Source organism: Lepisosteus platostomus, chromosome 9 (assembly GCF_059453375.1).
Source record: "Lepisosteus platostomus isolate fLepPlt1 chromosome 9, fLepPlt1.hap1, whole genome shotgun sequence".
NCBI classification, from domain to species: Eukaryota; Metazoa; Chordata; class Actinopteri; order Semionotiformes; family Lepisosteidae; genus Lepisosteus; species Lepisosteus platostomus.
The window spans coordinates 10,355,507-10,371,618 of NC_142619.1; the positions used below are offsets into that span (position 1 = coordinate 10,355,507).

General features: G+C 39.8%; 1 protein-coding gene and 1 long non-coding RNA gene across 5 annotated transcripts in view; one reads left to right on the forward strand and one right to left on the reverse strand.

The window, feature by feature from the left end:
* Positions 1-16,112, reverse strand: part of LOC148654540 (uncharacterized) — a 214,658-nt gene that overhangs the window by 51,307 nt on the left and 147,239 nt on the right. The gene's annotated exons all lie outside the window — the stretch shown is intronic.
* The window catches only part of ptn (pleiotrophin), a 98,042-nt gene that overhangs the window by 18,197 nt on the left and 63,733 nt on the right, over positions 1-16,112 (forward strand). The window contains exon 2 of one of the 4 annotated variants that reach the window (XM_088646911.1): positions 7,159-7,192. The exons of 2 other annotated variants lie outside the window; for them this stretch is intronic. The gene's annotated coding sequence lies outside the window, so the exon portion shown is untranslated. Of the gene's footprint in view, positions 1-7,158; positions 7,193-11,202; positions 11,317-16,112 lie in introns of those variants that run through there. One more of the 4 variants, XM_088646913.1, reaches the window with a different exon arrangement.

Consider the following 16,112-nt stretch of genomic DNA (forward strand, 5'->3'; position numbering starts at 1 on the left):
TGCTTGAGGTACAAGATGCGGTCTGGGTGATCCGGAATTGTCCTGAGGGGCCTTGAATGAGTGTGGTGGTGGCTGTGTACTTGCAGGTGATACAGCGAGCTCTGTTGCAAGGGAAAGTACCTGGTGTGGATGGTTGTTGAGGGCGGTCAAGGGAGCTGTGAACAAGGAGGTTACGCAGATTAGGTGGTCGGCGATATGAGATGATAGGGGGATCAGAAAAGAGGGCCCCAATGGAGGGATCATCCTGTAGGATGGAAAAGTTGTGGTTAATGGTCCTGGGGATAGGAAGTGTGTTAGGGTGGTAAGGAAGCACCAAAGGAATGCGGTTGTTACGGTGGGAGTTCCTGATCGGGTTGATGGTCCGGGGGTTGTTTTTGGCTCGGGCAAGGGCCCTGTCAATCACAATGCTGGGGTATCCTCTGTTGATGAAAAATGAGTACATTTCGAGGGCTTGGTTCTCGAAGTCGATGTTGTCGCTGCATAATCGTCGTAATTTAAGGAACTGTGAAAAAGGAAGAGAGTTTTTAGTGTGGTTGGGATGAAATGAGCTGTACAGGAGGTAGCTGTGTGAATCTGTGGGTTTGTAATAAACTGAAGTGGACAGTCGGGTGTAGTTGATAGAGAAGTTGATGTCTAGAAACGGAAGAGTAGTGGAAGATATGTTAACCGTATATTTGAGGGACGGGTGGAAGTTGGGGAAATGGTGCAGGAAGAACTCAAGCTGATCGTTGGAGCATGTGGTGGCACCGACGCCGGCACCGAGTCATCAATATATCGTTTGTAGAGGTCAGGGACATAGCCAGTGTAGGAAGCGAAGAAGCGTTCTTCTACCCAGTCGACGAAAATATTGGCATAGCTGGGTCCCATTCTGGTGCCCATGGCAACTCTACTGACCTGTTGGTAAAAAAGATTATTGAAAGAGAATGCATTCATTGTGAGGACCAATTCTGCAAGGCGTACCAGGGTGTGGGTGGGTGGATCAAGCACTGTGCGTTTGTCCAGCGTGTGCTTGAGGGCTGTAAGGCCGTCATTATGGGGAATGAAGGTGTACAGAGATGTGATGTCCATGGTAAAAATGTAGCATTCGGTACCCTGAAATTGGAAATCATTAAAAAGTTGGAGCACGTGGTTGGTGTCTTTGATGTATGAGGGAAGATCTTCAACCAGCGGCCTCATGAGGCTGTCGAGAAAGGCTGAGATGTAAGTAGTTGGACAGTTACATGCTGATACGATGGGGCGTCCAGGGGTGTCTGGTTTGTGGATTTTGGGGAGGAGGTAAAATTGAGATACCTGTGGATGTTCCATGATGAGCCGGTTTGCCTCCTGGGAGAGCTCATTACTGCTGATAAGAAGAGAAATGGTGGATACCACTTCTCTTGGGTAGTCAGTGGTAGGGTCCTGTTGGAGAGGGAGGTAGGGAGAAGTGTCAGTTAGTTGTCTAGAGGCTTCAAAGATATATAGATCCTTACGCCACACCACAACAGCACCTCATTTGTCCGCTGGTTTGATGACGATATCATCCCTGTTGCGGAGAGACTGGAGCGCCTGATTTTCTCCTTGGGTGAGGTTAGACCTATGTTTACTGGGTATAGAGAGTGCCTCGGGAGCTTGATTAGTGCATTGGTTGATTAAATAATCAACTGGTGGAAAATGGCCAGAGGGGGGAGTCCAACAGCTCTGTTTGGGATTAATGTTGTTAATGACATCAATAACCGGGTTGTTATCAGCTGCCTGTGAAGAGGAATTGTCGGCAAAATGTGCTCTGAGACGGATCCTGCGGTAAAAGCGGTTAAGGTCGACATTGGTCTGGGGGATGTCCAGCTTCCTGGGTACTGGTACAAAACTGAGCCCTTTGCTGAGGAGGGATCGCTCATCCTGTGAAAGGGAAAGGTCAGAAGGTATGGTGACAACAAGGTTAGGGTTGGTGAGGGTGTTCGGGGTGTTGATGGTTTTCTTCTGTAGAAGATGACTGAGTTTTTTGTCCTTCTCTGTAGTGAGAAACTGGTAGAGTTTAGAGTTGAGAGATCTAATGAGGTTAGTTATGAAGGGAAGATGATGTGGAGCTGTCAGCCGTAGAAATTCCTTAGCCTCTTTGATGTTGTTGTCGGAAAGGATAATCTGTATTTTGGGGGAGAAAATGGTAGAGAGCATTAGTTTCCTAAAAAATTGTTTTAGAAGTCTCTGAGTGTTACTCTGGGTGGTATCAGAGTCAAAAGAAAAGGTATTAAATTTAAGGTGAAATCCTTTAGGGATGATATTATGTCGACGATGTGAAGAGACGGAATGCTGGCTTAGTGAGAGAAGCGGGCAAGTGGCCCAGGGAGGAAGAGAAGGTATGACGAAGAGATCTAGAAAAAGATTTGGAGGAAGGCATAGTGGGTCGCAGCAGCTGTAGGTGGTAGTAGTTCAGGTGGGTAGCTGCGTCAGTATGCGTAGGCTGCAAAGGAACAAGTAATAGGTTTATTCCATGCTGAAAAAAAGAAGAAAGAGAACACAACGTTTTGGCCGTGGAGCCTTCTTCAGGTGTGAGAGAGACAGGGCAGTAGGCAAAGGTAAAGTAGCTGGAGAACAAAGGTTGGGAGGAGGAGTGAGAGGTGGGAGCAGGGGACAGAAAGAGAGGCCAATCAAAAGGTGTGAAGTCAGAATGGGTGCAGAGAGGTGTGAAATGAAACTTCCAATGAATGGAGAAAATTTAAAAGAACAGTAGTCTGTCGTTAAGGGAAGGGAGAATGTGTGATCCTAGCTGCAGAATAATTTTCGTTTCGGTGGTCTTTCTGATGTATGAATTCGAACACGTCAGGGCTGTGAAGATTAAAGATCTCTCCAAGACCCTTGTTTCTCATTTCACCTCTGACGGCCACGACCACTCTAATCTCTCCGTCTGTGTTCTCAAAGACGGTTTTCCGAACAATCATTATTACAATATTACAATATTACAATAATCAAATGTGTCTTCTACCAGGAAATAATTCAGTTTCAGTTGCAGCAGTTGCAGTGAGGTGTACCTTTGAAGCATGTTCGATGAATCTGCGACGATGCAACAAGACAAGAAGGAAATCCTGAATCAATGTGGTAGCACGTGGTTAAAAGGCCTCAGTTGAACAATTTCATCAGGGAGTAGTCGGCAGTAGAAGCAATAGTCACAATGCAAGCGGGTCGCATTTGTAAATTGCAACAAAAAGCTAATAAAAATAAATAACCAGGGCAGCAGAGAAAGAAAAAAGATGAAAAAGTAGATTTTAAAAAGAAGTAATTTGAAAAACTGGTGAGAGGAGCGGCAGACAAGCGCACCAGTGTTCCCTCTCAGCCGGGACTGGAATAAGAACTAATCAAAAGCTGGGGAAGCCAGTCTCACATGGAAAGCAATGGGCGGGATACACCCTGGACATGATGCCAGTCCATCGCAAGACACACACATACTGTACACAAACTCACACAGTCACTCTAGGGCCAATTTTTACAGAAGCCAATTATTATATCAATATGTCTTTTGAAATGTGGAAGGAAAACAGAGCACCTGAAGTAAAGAAATGCAAGCAACAGGAGAATATACAAACTCCATGCAGATACCGTAGTGTAGCACACTAGAAACAAAGACGACAATGCTAAACACTGTGCTGCACTTCTGCCCCCAACAACAAAATAGTGTATTAATAATAATTGAATTATAAGTAAGAGACACCTTTTTCACATTGTGATATTTCACACATAAACATCTTTTTGTAACGGAACAGTTCTTTCCGGACCCTATGCGGACGACACAATCCGAAGTAGTGAGGAAACACTGGGGAAAAAGGTCATGCAGGAATAAGGGGATGAAAACAGGGGGGCATGTCCAAAGTGCCCTGGTGCACGGGGGAGGTGTGGGCGATGCAAACAATCCAAATAATAAATCCATAGGCGAATCCAAAAACGGGCAAAAGTACATGGCCAGGTGATCCATCCATGACGAAGGTTTAAAACCAGGAACTGGGTCGGAACCGGCAGGGGGAACAGGAACAGAGACTTTAAAACATGACAGAGCCATACTCATCGGGACCCGGGCTCGCACGATGTGGAAATCAAATGCGGAGCCTGGATCTGACTGACTGTCTGGCTTTTAAGGGGAACGGGAAGGAGGCTGGAACAAGGGGCAGGTGCACAGAATTAAGTCCTAAGTGAAAAGAGCCGGAGCGCCCTTAAGGAAGAGGGACTACAATCGTGACACTTTTGCTTCCAGAGTTGTTCTTTCTGGTTAGCCCAGTTCTACCTCAGTTCCAGGGGTGTAAGTTTATCTGGTGTCTTTCATAGCAACGAAACAAGAACAATCTCCTAGTTGTTGATACCTGTACGTCAAAGTCAGCTCCTAAGCAGTGTAACATAAAAGTGTTTTTTTTGTCAAGCAATTGGATATTAAAACATGTTTTTGAAATTCTGGTAATATGAATATTACAACCCCAAGCTCTTCCCTAGTGCTTTTCAATTTTGAGCATGGTTTGTGTTTCCGTATATGCAATGTCTTTCTTACACCAGCAGTCCTAATGCTTTGGTCTGTCAAATCGTGTTTTTACTCTTCCAGTATTATAAAATTATAGCTTTCACACCTTGGAGACTTTGGTAGAACAGCACTCTGCAACTGACACAAGGTGTTTCCATGAGTGGAAAATGTTATTGACAGTGCTAGTAATAATCCTACTGCTATGTAATTCACAGAAGCTGGGTTGTCATTAAAATAAAATATTTAGTCTGTTAATGCAGGTACCTAAGTTGATTAATGGGTAGCTTAATTGGTGTACTTTCTAAAATAATGGTAATGATCTTAAATTAAACTTAAACCCAGCAATACTTTAAATTTTAAATTTATAGAATATGAAGAAGTTAAGAAGTTACATGTACACCCAGGGAGTATTTACTGTATTTGGTTTTCAATTTGCATTACTACTTCTTCAACTGTTTCCATAAAATAAAATAATAGTATGTTGAGGATACTGGATTTCTCATTTGTATATCTACTCTGATTCAGAATCTATTTACTCAGTAAAAATAATTCCTGATGTGGTACAGTACGTTCTAACTTATATTGCCCAGTCCTAGTTTCATGTTGTTGTGTGGGCCTATTGAAACGATAAGTCACTGCACTATGATGAAAGATACAAGATACTTGATACAAAACTGAAAAGTACCGTACAGTATGTGCAATTTTCTCATTTGTATTAAAGAGTGTACTTTTGAATTTGGTTTTACTTGATCCTAAAATAAAATGTACTGTAATGCATTCTCACTAGACATTGTTTTACAGTAATTCTGCCTACAAGATTCCACTCTGATGCAACATTCTGGAATTCTGCAAGTCAGAAGTGTGATCTGTTGCTACATTTGTTAGTTAAAGAATTGCTCTTTACAAAGTTTGGTGACAACCAGTCAACCATCATTAGTGACAGGTATTCCAAAAAACACTTGTCAAATTCACAATTTTGTCTTTATTAAGTTCCTCCTGAATTCTTTCACACAATCACTGTTTAGCACGGATTGATAAATATAGGGAGTAATTTGTAACAATTAAAACCTAGAGCAAAATTGTAACACCTGCTTCTAGACCTTCATGTCCAATTATGATGATTAGTCAACTGCTGCATATGACCCACATTAGAAGACAAAATGTTAGAGCTTTTTGTCCTGGGGTCCTTTCAGTTTTCATGCTAAAGTTCTCTAGCATTATTTCTGATCCATGATAAATTTTTCTAAAAAAAAACTGTGCCATTAAAATCTCTGATCAGTTCCACAGTTCCACAACCTGAATAATCTTTCATAGAAACAGTGATAATAGAAACAGTGATAATATAACATTTGTTAAAAACGTATTACATTTAGGACTTGAACATTTTTAGTTGGGACGTCCTACTTTTATATTTCCTTTTAGTGAAAAAAATATTAACAAATAAAACTTGATAAATTAAATATCACACCTTATGGGGGAATGTCAGTCTTTTCCCCAAAATCTGACTTACCCTCTTAAATACAGACAGGCAAGGCTGAAAGACTCAATTGAGAAAGAGCCCCCTTCACTCTCCAATGATCCCCTAACCATCTACCCTTCAACCCTACCACTATGGTTGCCATGGAAATGAAAAGCTTCACCGAAAAAACGGGGGCATCCTACCTCTGGTCTTTTCATTGGCATCTGAAAGCAAAAGAAAGAAGCTCATTCATCAGGGAGAGAAAGGCATGCTGGGAAAAAAGGGCTGACCTGGATTTAAGAGAAGGAGTAAAGAGTGTGGCAAAAGAACATCTTTATCATGAAATAGAGAGCATTCAGCCAGCCAGAAGAGAGCAACAATTTGGGTATGACAGTGAAATATAATTTGTTACCTGGGCCCCCACTTTGTCATATTTAATTCATGAAATATTTCAAGAATGTTATTTTTTTCTTTATCAGTACAGTTTTCAAGGCAGGTATGTAGACTGCTTCATATGGTTCCCTTACGCATTGCATTGAATAATTTTTAAAATACTAGTGTTACAAAATACAAAAATATAGAATTACACAAAACAGGTGGAATGTGATTTAAAAATAAATAATCATAACCCCCTAAATTGTAAAGATTTTGAGAAGAATATATCAGAGCACTTGGTATAATTAGAGGCAAAGGATTCTTTGTGAGAACTTCAGTGAAAAGACAGCTTAAGTGAAAACAGAAATAATTCAGGTACACTGGGTTAAACATTTATTTATGACACAACACAAACTAAAAAACACACAACATAAAAAAATATAAAAGTTACACTATTTACAAATAAGGCATGTCGAAGGCCTACGTCCTGACAACCAGAGATACCCCAGACTGCTTACCAAGCATTCGAATCCTATGTAACACTTAACAGGCTCAAAAACAGATATAGCCAACAGAATGCAGCCTAGAGTTAAATCTCTCTATACAGTATATAAACCCAGATGCAAAATGAATGGGAAAAATATCTCCCTATTCCAAAAACGCGTTAAGTAATCAGGGGAGGCCATATTTAACCTAGGGATTCTCTATACAGGAAATCTGAGCTTCTCAAAAACCAAAGAAGGACAAGTTCTCTTAAACAAGGTTCAAATGCTTAACTGTAATCAGCCAACTGTAATTGGCTCCTCTCCTCTTCCTTTGTGTCTTTCTGTCTTTTCTCCTTCCTCTGTTCCTCAAGTTGAAGCTAAGCAGGTGTGAGACTGGTCAGTACCTGGATGGGAGACCTCCTGGGAAAAACTAAGGTTACTGCTGGAAGTGGGGCCAGTAGGGGGCATTCAATCTGTGGTCTGTGTGGGTCCTATTGCCCCAGTATAGTGACGGGGACACTATCTTGTAAAAAGGTGTTCCATTTAGGATGAGACGTAAAACCTAAGTCCTGACTCTCTGTGATGATTCTCGAAAAGAGTAGGGGTTTTACCCTGGCATCCTGGCCACATTTCCCATTAGCCTTTTTCAGTCACAGCCTCCTAATAATTCCCACCTATGAATTGCCTTCAGGTTGTTCCACTGAAAGCTGATGTGTGGTGAGCATATTAGCGCACTATGGCTGCTGTCAAATCATTCAGGATGGTGCTGAACAATTGTGATGGTGGGGGAGAGTCCCCATTACCTGTAAAGCACTTTGAATGGAGTGTCCAGAAAAGCACTATATAAGTATAAGCAATTATTATTAATTATTAATACCCAAGGTCCTTTCTTGCTTTATAGTCCCTGAGAACTATAAATGTTAACACACGCTAGATGTTTGACTATTGTCCCTAGATTCTTCTCAGTAGTCACTTCCAATAACTGTAACAATAGATAGCTATACTTATTTAATAATAATAATAATTAATAATTGCTTACACTTATATAGCGCTTTTTCTGGACACTCCACTCAAAGCGCTTTACAGGTAATGGGGTCTCCCCTCCACCACCACCAATGTGCAGCATCCACCTGGATGATGCGACGGCAGCCATAGTGCGCCAGAACGCTCACCACACATCAGCTATTAGTGGGGAGGAGAGCAGAGAGTAATGAAGCCAATTCGTAGATGGGGATTATTAGGAGGCCATGATTGGTTAGGGCCAATGGGAAATTTGAGCAGGACGCCGGGGTTACACCCCTACTCTTTTCGAGAAACGCCCTGGGATTTTTAATGACCACGGAGAGTCAGGACCTCGGTTTTACGTCTCATCCGAAGGACGGCACCTGTTTACAGTATAGTGTCCCCATCATTATACTGGGGCATTGCCCCCTGCTGGCCCCACTAACACCTCTTCCAGCAGCAACCTTAATTTTTCCCAGGAGGTCTCCCATCCAGGTACTGACCAGGCTCACACCTACTTAGCTTCAGTGGGTTGCCAGTTGTGAGTTGCAGGGTGATATGGCTGCTAGTTTGTTATGTGTATGTTTGCTATGTGTTGATTTTATCTCCTCACAATTTTTTTTTTGCTGAGTGATAAAGTATTTTCTTTCTTAATATGTTGGTTGTAAAATTCTAAGCTTTTTGCTACATATTATTGCTGTAACATTTGCAATGTTCATTTTTTACAGGTCAGTAAGTGTTTTGAGTACAGGTTGTCTCAGATAAATAATAACTAAATAACAAGTAATGTAGTAACTTCTACATTTCTACACTATTTGTTTTTTTGTATATAGTGTATCCTGTTCTTATCCTTTATAAAGGAATATATTGTCCACATTCCTGAGGACAATGGAAACCACATTTTATTCAAAACATAAAGGCTCAAACTAAAAACTTCTAATGCTAAGATTACAGTAAATGTCAATACAGAGTAAAGAGTAAATAAAATCAAACTCAGACCCTTTAACTCAGTTTTTTGGTAGAAGCACCTTTTAGAGCAATTGCAGACTTAAATTAAATCTCTCTGGGTAAGTCTCCTTTTGTACACTGCCTTGGTGCAATTTTTAACTATTCTTTTGGGCAGATTTGTTCAGGCTCTCTCAAGTCAATAGGAATTATGTCAGGACTGACTTAACAGGATTTAATTAAGCTAAAATGAACCTTTAGTAAATGTAACACTCAGCATTTAGACCAAAAAGATCCAGTTTAGTGTAATCTGCCCAAACGTTTTGTAGAATCACTCAGGTGCTTTGTTGTAGACTCTGTAACAGGGTACTGTGAGGTAATGAACAGACCTGCGGTGATCGTTGACCCCAGTCAATATCTCCGTCAACAAGTAGACTGTCAGCAATGAGCTCTCTGGGGAATACTTGTTTGCTTTGTAACTATCATCTTGAAATAGGAGAAGTGTTTTATTTCTTCTCTCTTTTTATAGGAGAGAACAGGATTGAGAGCTGTGATGAACACTTGATCAGTCACTTGTGCACCCCATATAGGGGTCTCTCTTAAGGAGAGAATCTGTAGCTAATAACAAACTTGTTGTTGTCCTCACAGTGGCATCCTTCATGAGTTTCCTTTCCTGGCTGCTCAGTTTGGAGGGATGACCTAATCTAGGCAGTGTCTGGGTAGTACGATGCACCTTCTACTTCTTGATGATTGAGTAGACTGTGTTCACAGGAATATTCACAAACTTCAGCATTTGTTGTACCCTTCTTCTGATCTGTGATGTTCAATAACTTTATGCAATGTTAATGTTGACTCTTTGCTTGAAATTCACTTCCTGACCATTGAACATCAAATTATTTTGTTCACCTTAATTAACTTAGGTTTTCCCCATCAAAAGGTTTGAATGATCATACAAGCATGAAAGTTCAATTTTGTAATATGAATTATTAATTTACTTCTTTCTTTTTGTTTTCTTGCCTTAAATGTGTGGAGTAGATTGTGTATATAATAAATATTAATTGATAATTCAAATTGCCCCTGACATCAAGCTTTAAAGCTAAAAAATGAGTATGATATATTTGCAAGTCACTATAAATACATATTGTGATGTTCTGGGGTTACAGTAGATTGCTAGCCCAGATACTTTTAGCAGAGTGACAGTCATAGGTTAAGTGTTTACAGTATGTGCTATTGCCATGGTGCTTTTATCTTCATGAAGCACCCCTAGAAATAAGCAAAAATACATTTTCAGTTAATACAGTAGGTCTATTTGAGAGCCTGGGAGCAACACCATTAACTAATCATTAAATAATGGTAACCAAATACCTCACAGATCCTCAAGATTGTAACCAAATACCTCACGATTTAAATCGATCTCTGCATTTTCCCAAAAATCATTCTGAAAGTACTCCTTTCCCAGTTGCTCCATTGGTTATAGAAGTTTGTCTGACAATAAAAGCTCTATCATAATACCAGGTCTCACCCAGAGCCATGCTTGTTCCTTTTTAAAGTCTGAGAAACAACCTAAATTGAAAGAACTGTGATCCACAATCTAGACTTAAAGCTCATTTTGGATGTCTTCTCTCAAAATGCTTTCTTAGATCCTAAGATTGTGTTTTCTACCTCGCATTATATAGGAAGATCCTCAAATGTACAGTACAAATTTTAGCAAGCAAGATTAAAGGGTTTAAAAAACTTACTAGTTCCATTGTCCATAATTCCTTTGTAACTTTCCCCCATAATGTTTAACAGTATATTAAATAATATACTAAATGTTTTCTTAATTTTATTAATTGTTGAAAATATTAGTGAAATATGTAGACTCTCAGTGAGTAGAGTAGGCTTGGGAAGCACAAGATAGACTTCCCTGACCTAACTGTCTACAATCCCTACATCTGAATCTGGTGGAATGTACAATTCAGTCCTACACACCATTATCCTTGACACAAACACAACTGAAGGCTTGGGCTAAAAACACTGAAAAGTTATTTTCAAGCTGTGCTTCAATTGTTTTTCTTTGCAAATACAGTATGTCAGAAACCAAAATGAGTGAATTCTAAATAGTAAATTATACATTTTGGTCAGTGAATTTTTAAGGGTCAGTACATGGTCAAGTACATCAACATAAAGTCTCAAAAATCAGGCGAATACAATTAAAGAATAGCAGCTGATTATTGTGCTTATTTACTGTAGAGCAGGGGTGCCCAACCAGTGCTTGTCGGTTGATCGATCGCAAGAATGTTTGGCAAAAAATAAATGGGCCATTTGACTATTGACTTTTTTGATAGCCTAAAAATTCATTCAGATCTGTGCATGTAATATCATACATTTCATTGCCCTTGTGTGTGTTTAAATCTTGTCGAATGGGTTGTGATCGTCTCTTCCCTGGGTGCTTGCTGACACTGAAAAGGCTACAGGAGCTCCGTAAATAAAGAGTGTTGTTGTGCTCTGGTTATTGCCGCACGAACCCCACATTCTCTACAGTGCAAAGTGGAGCGAAACAGACTGCCCGTGACAAACTCGCTAACAGTTTGGTAAGTTTGATTGCCTGTTTGATAGTTGTAGTGTTTGAGTGAAAATGATGAAGCAAAGAGACCGAAATCTTACCGGTACCACAAGTAATGGGAGCATGATTATTCTTTTGTACTTTCGCATTCAAATCTGCAATGCTGACGTCTACGCGAAAAAGAGAAATATAGAACAACATTTCAAAATTGTACACAAAACATATAACGTGGATTTTCCGGCTAAAAGTGAGTTATGGAAAAGAAAAGTGAAAAAATGTAAATCTCAACTAGCAGCAGTCGGTTTTCACGAGGCCTAATACGAGGGAAAACGGTAGTCATCGTTCCGTGTGAGCCAGGTCCTGGCTAAACACAAGAAATCATTCAGGGATCGAGAAGTAATTAAAAAAACGCGTTTACTGAGGCTGCTGACTTGTTGTTTGGAGATTTCAAAAGCAAACATTTTTGGGAAGGTTCAGACAGCTGTTGCCTGAAATCAAAGAGTTTCTCAAGTTGTCTAAACATGGTGAATATGCCCAATTAGAGGATGACCACTGGCTTCTGGATTTATTATTCCTCACATATTTGACTGAACTGCTGAATGTTGAGCTGTAGGGACAAAATAAAAATGTCATCGACATGATCAGCAGGGTCAACACGTTAAAGGAATTATAAGTGTTCTCAAGTAAGCTTCTCAGTGCCAATGCTCACATTAAGGTAGGCTATTCTTTTTTTTCGAAAAGGGGAAACATTACTTGTTCACTGTAGCATGAGTCACTTGCTTTTATTTGCTGTCATTTTAGTGATGGGTATTGTTACTGTACTGATGTGCCCACAGTCTGTTTTTCTTATATCAGAGCTTCAAATTCACACTAGTAGGTCGCACTGGACTGGCAAATGAAAAAGTAGATCTTACGTTAAATAAGGTTGGGCACCCCTGCTGTAGTATGTATGTACTGTACAGTGTAAATCAAATAATTGAACTGTGCTGGTTTAAAGTTGAACATCAGCTTTCAGTATGGGCATTGAGAATTTAATATGATGTAAACAGTGGCTTTAAAATAACACTTATAATGACTTGTAGTAACATGGAACAACAACTGGCTATCCTCGTAGCATGCTGAGGCAAGGATTTCACAGTGGATTTGACCTCACCTATCCTCCACAATACTGCACACTAGATCCTAGCTGTGGTTTTAATTTGTAGGATTTGTGAGTATTGTGACTATAGTAGGCTATTGGCTCTACTTTCAGGCAATAAGGGACATTTTGGACTGCATTGGAGCTTGATTCAATAAAATGATTCAAAATCAGCATTTGCTTGGTAAGTATCAACAATCAATCATTTGCTGTACATAAATTACAAAACAAATGCTAGTCTTCAGTATGAATTAAATACATCCAGAATATAGACTTGATCCCAAAATGTTCAAGCCTGGGTTTGAGAAAATATTGAATTGTATCCACAACACATGGAGAACCCTTCAGTGTTAAATAGCTTGGCAATGCACAGGTGTGTGAAGCATCATCAATAATATGCTTGGAATGATAAATAGGTTCACTAGATAGGTAATACAGTAACCATTATGATTTAAACTCTAATCGTAAAATTGAATTGTTAAATTCAAAATTTTGTTGAATACTAAAGTTCTGGTAAGTGCCATAGAGTCGGTTTGGACGCAAAGTGATATCAAAAAGTCAAACTTTAAGCTGTGTTTTTATGTCAAACACTGTCTTATTTGGAGCCACCAGAGGGCAGTGTGTAATTAACAAACAAAAGCTTCCACTTCTAAACTATTTGCTAGCATAGATTGTCAATATGGGTCATCTGTGACCCCCTTCTTCTTACCTGGGTTAAATTTATTAATTACAAATTTATTTAAACAGTTGTGTGTTTTTAAATGCTAAGAATAAAAAAAGAACACGTATATAATGTCTGACTACAAAATCTGTTACAGAACTTTATTCACCATTTAAACATTCCATTTTATAGCACAATAAACTATATTTTTCCATACAGTAGGACATTATGCCCTTCCAGTGAGTTTGACTTGTATACTTTTCACTGGATTTGTATTACAAAAATGTCCCAATACGTCCCAATGCATTTCAAAAATCTTCTGGAGGGTGTACAACTTGGTCTGGTGTTTCAAAGATCTCATTCTGTGAAAACCATTAGTTTACCTGCATAATGCCACATATCCAGGTATTTATGATTTATCATGAAAACTAGAAAGAAAGGTATTTCTTATTTCTTTTTGTTTATAAAAGACAAAGTAATTGGCTGGTGAAAATGCCAGTAGTCTGACAGAAAAAGAACAAGATGTCTTGGTTTTAAACATCAAAGATATCATGATGGGGTTCAAGAAGGAACTCTCTGTTAAGTACTGTAATAGGATGTAGTGAGAGAAAGCCTGCTGCCTCAGAGAAACAACAGCAGATAACATGAAAGCATGAAGCCTGAAGTATAATTACAGAACAGCTGGGCTGAATAAAAGCCGGAAGAGTTATGGATCAAAAAGATGCTGGCTGACTTTTTTTCAGATGTGATATATAGAGAAATACAAATAAGCATTCTAGAGAGCACTTGACAAATGCTTACAAAAAAATAATTGACAAGATTTGCGCTGTAGTTTATTAATTGTCAATTTAATTTAAGTATTTTCTGCTTTTAAGGATTTTTAACATATAACTCATAATGTACAAGTTTCCCTTTGTTCCTTGAATTGTGTTGATGAGTGAAGAACAAATCTGTAAGAACACTTGGTTGCAAGTTCATAGGGGATTTTTGCCTTCAGTGTTTGACAGGTGTGTGTTAATTGCTTGGAGAGAGCATAACATTAACTAACACTCCATGGGGTAAAATAAAGCACTGTGAGATTTCTACCTCCCCTCTTTTTATTGGGAATATTACATTGGCTCTCCAGAGGAAGGATGAATCCAGCATTTCTTTCACCTCCTGAGAGCTTCAGTGCCCCTGGTTGAGTTATGGGCCTGGACACTGAGCCCAGAGCACCTATAATGAGGTAGGGCAAGCAACTATTTCATCCCAGGTAGGGTGTTACCACTGGAAGGCTTCTGGAAGCTCTAAGTCTGTCTTCTTACTCTTTTCCAGAGAGGCATAGACTCTGTGTAGTGTAATCTGGCAACTCATGAGAGAGGAGGTCCAGCTCTCCCATCATTACTGTTTATACATTAATGAATAGTGGTCTCTTTGCTCTTGATTCAAGCCTTTGGTGCCTCTTTCCCACAGAGCACAGACCACTGCATCCCTGGTAACCTGGTCCTGGAGCCACACTGCCTCTTAAGGGACATTGGTTGCTGTGAATTGCAGTTAGCTTGCTGACCTTACATGGCCTCTAGTGATCCAGACCAACCCTTGTACTTCCCATCAGAAGAGGAAAGGGATACAGAGTACAGGGATTGGGATTGTACCAACCTGAACAGCTCAGGAGGGACAATCTGGGAGACAGGCGGTACGCAGGCAGAGCACTGAATCTCTCAGGAGGGAGACTGATGACTGTTAAAGATCCAACTAGCTCCATACCTGCCGAAAAAATCCAAGCCATGAATATAGGACTCTTGGCAGATTGGATTTGGATGGCAGCACACCCAAAGAGGTTCTCTGAAGGATTGTTAGCACACCTACATAGCTGCACACATGCACACATGTCTCCCATAACTGTGCTCAACCTCAGGTCAGTTGAACCCAGCTGAGTTTCTTATGGGAGGAGGTCAGGATGGACAATAGTCAATTCACGTTCAATAGCAACTGCCATGACCAGCTGAGCAGAAGGAAAGCTTTGTCTGGTTTGGCACTTGGTCCTTCTTGTCAGACTGTGTTGGAGATGACTAACTTAAGATTCCTTCAGCCTCACGTGCCTACCCAATGAGATAGCCAGGCAGATGTGGTGTCTTAGACTGTTGGTGCTTAAGTAATGATGAAGTAAGGCCAATTAGCTCTTCCTGGGCCTCCCTCGAACACAAGTGGTCTACTCCAAAAGCCCAGAGGAGTTTCTCCCCTGTTTGACAAAAGCTACACTCAAGCTGTTCTTGCCACAACAGTATGGTCTCTTGTCCCTCCTGAATGGCAATCCTACCACATACTTAACAAATTGGGATTCATCGATCTTCCTCCCTTCTTCCATGTTGTACCTTTGTGGGACAAAGTTGATGAGATTTCTATTCGACTGACACTAATTTAGCAGTATACTTTTTACCTTTTGAAGTGTGTCATTGAATAGAGAAGGAAGCGAGCAAAACAACAGATTGCAAGGTCACAGGGTTTTATTGTCTTTAATCTTTAAGCACTGAGAGAGACAGTGAAGCTTTGTTAACACCTCATATGATAAACTCAAGTTATATTCTACCACCTTTTTCATATGGCAAGAAGCAGGAAGAATGAGCATGTGTGGGGAGGGTAAAAGATCAAGGAATAATATGTAAATAGTAGATAAGGCATTACCTAGTTAAGATGAAAAAGGGTTTGTGCGTTTCCTTCAAGTCACAACCTGAATTTCTGATCAGTGACTTGATGATTTAATTATTTTAATTAAATATACAAACATTTCTTTGATACCAAAGTGAATAGACAAATAGAAATAGAACAGAATGCATATTTATATCAAATCCGTAAGCAGAAGTAATGCTTCCAAAGAGTGGTTTGATAATTATTCATCAGTTTTGGCATAATCTTTTGGAAATATATTAATTGGCACTTGAAATATATAGTAAGCACGTTGGCAAGGCTGTCATGACACAGATTCATTGAATGAGGGAGGTAATTTTGCTAAAAGGGAGGCAGACAGGCTCCTAATACCTTTGTA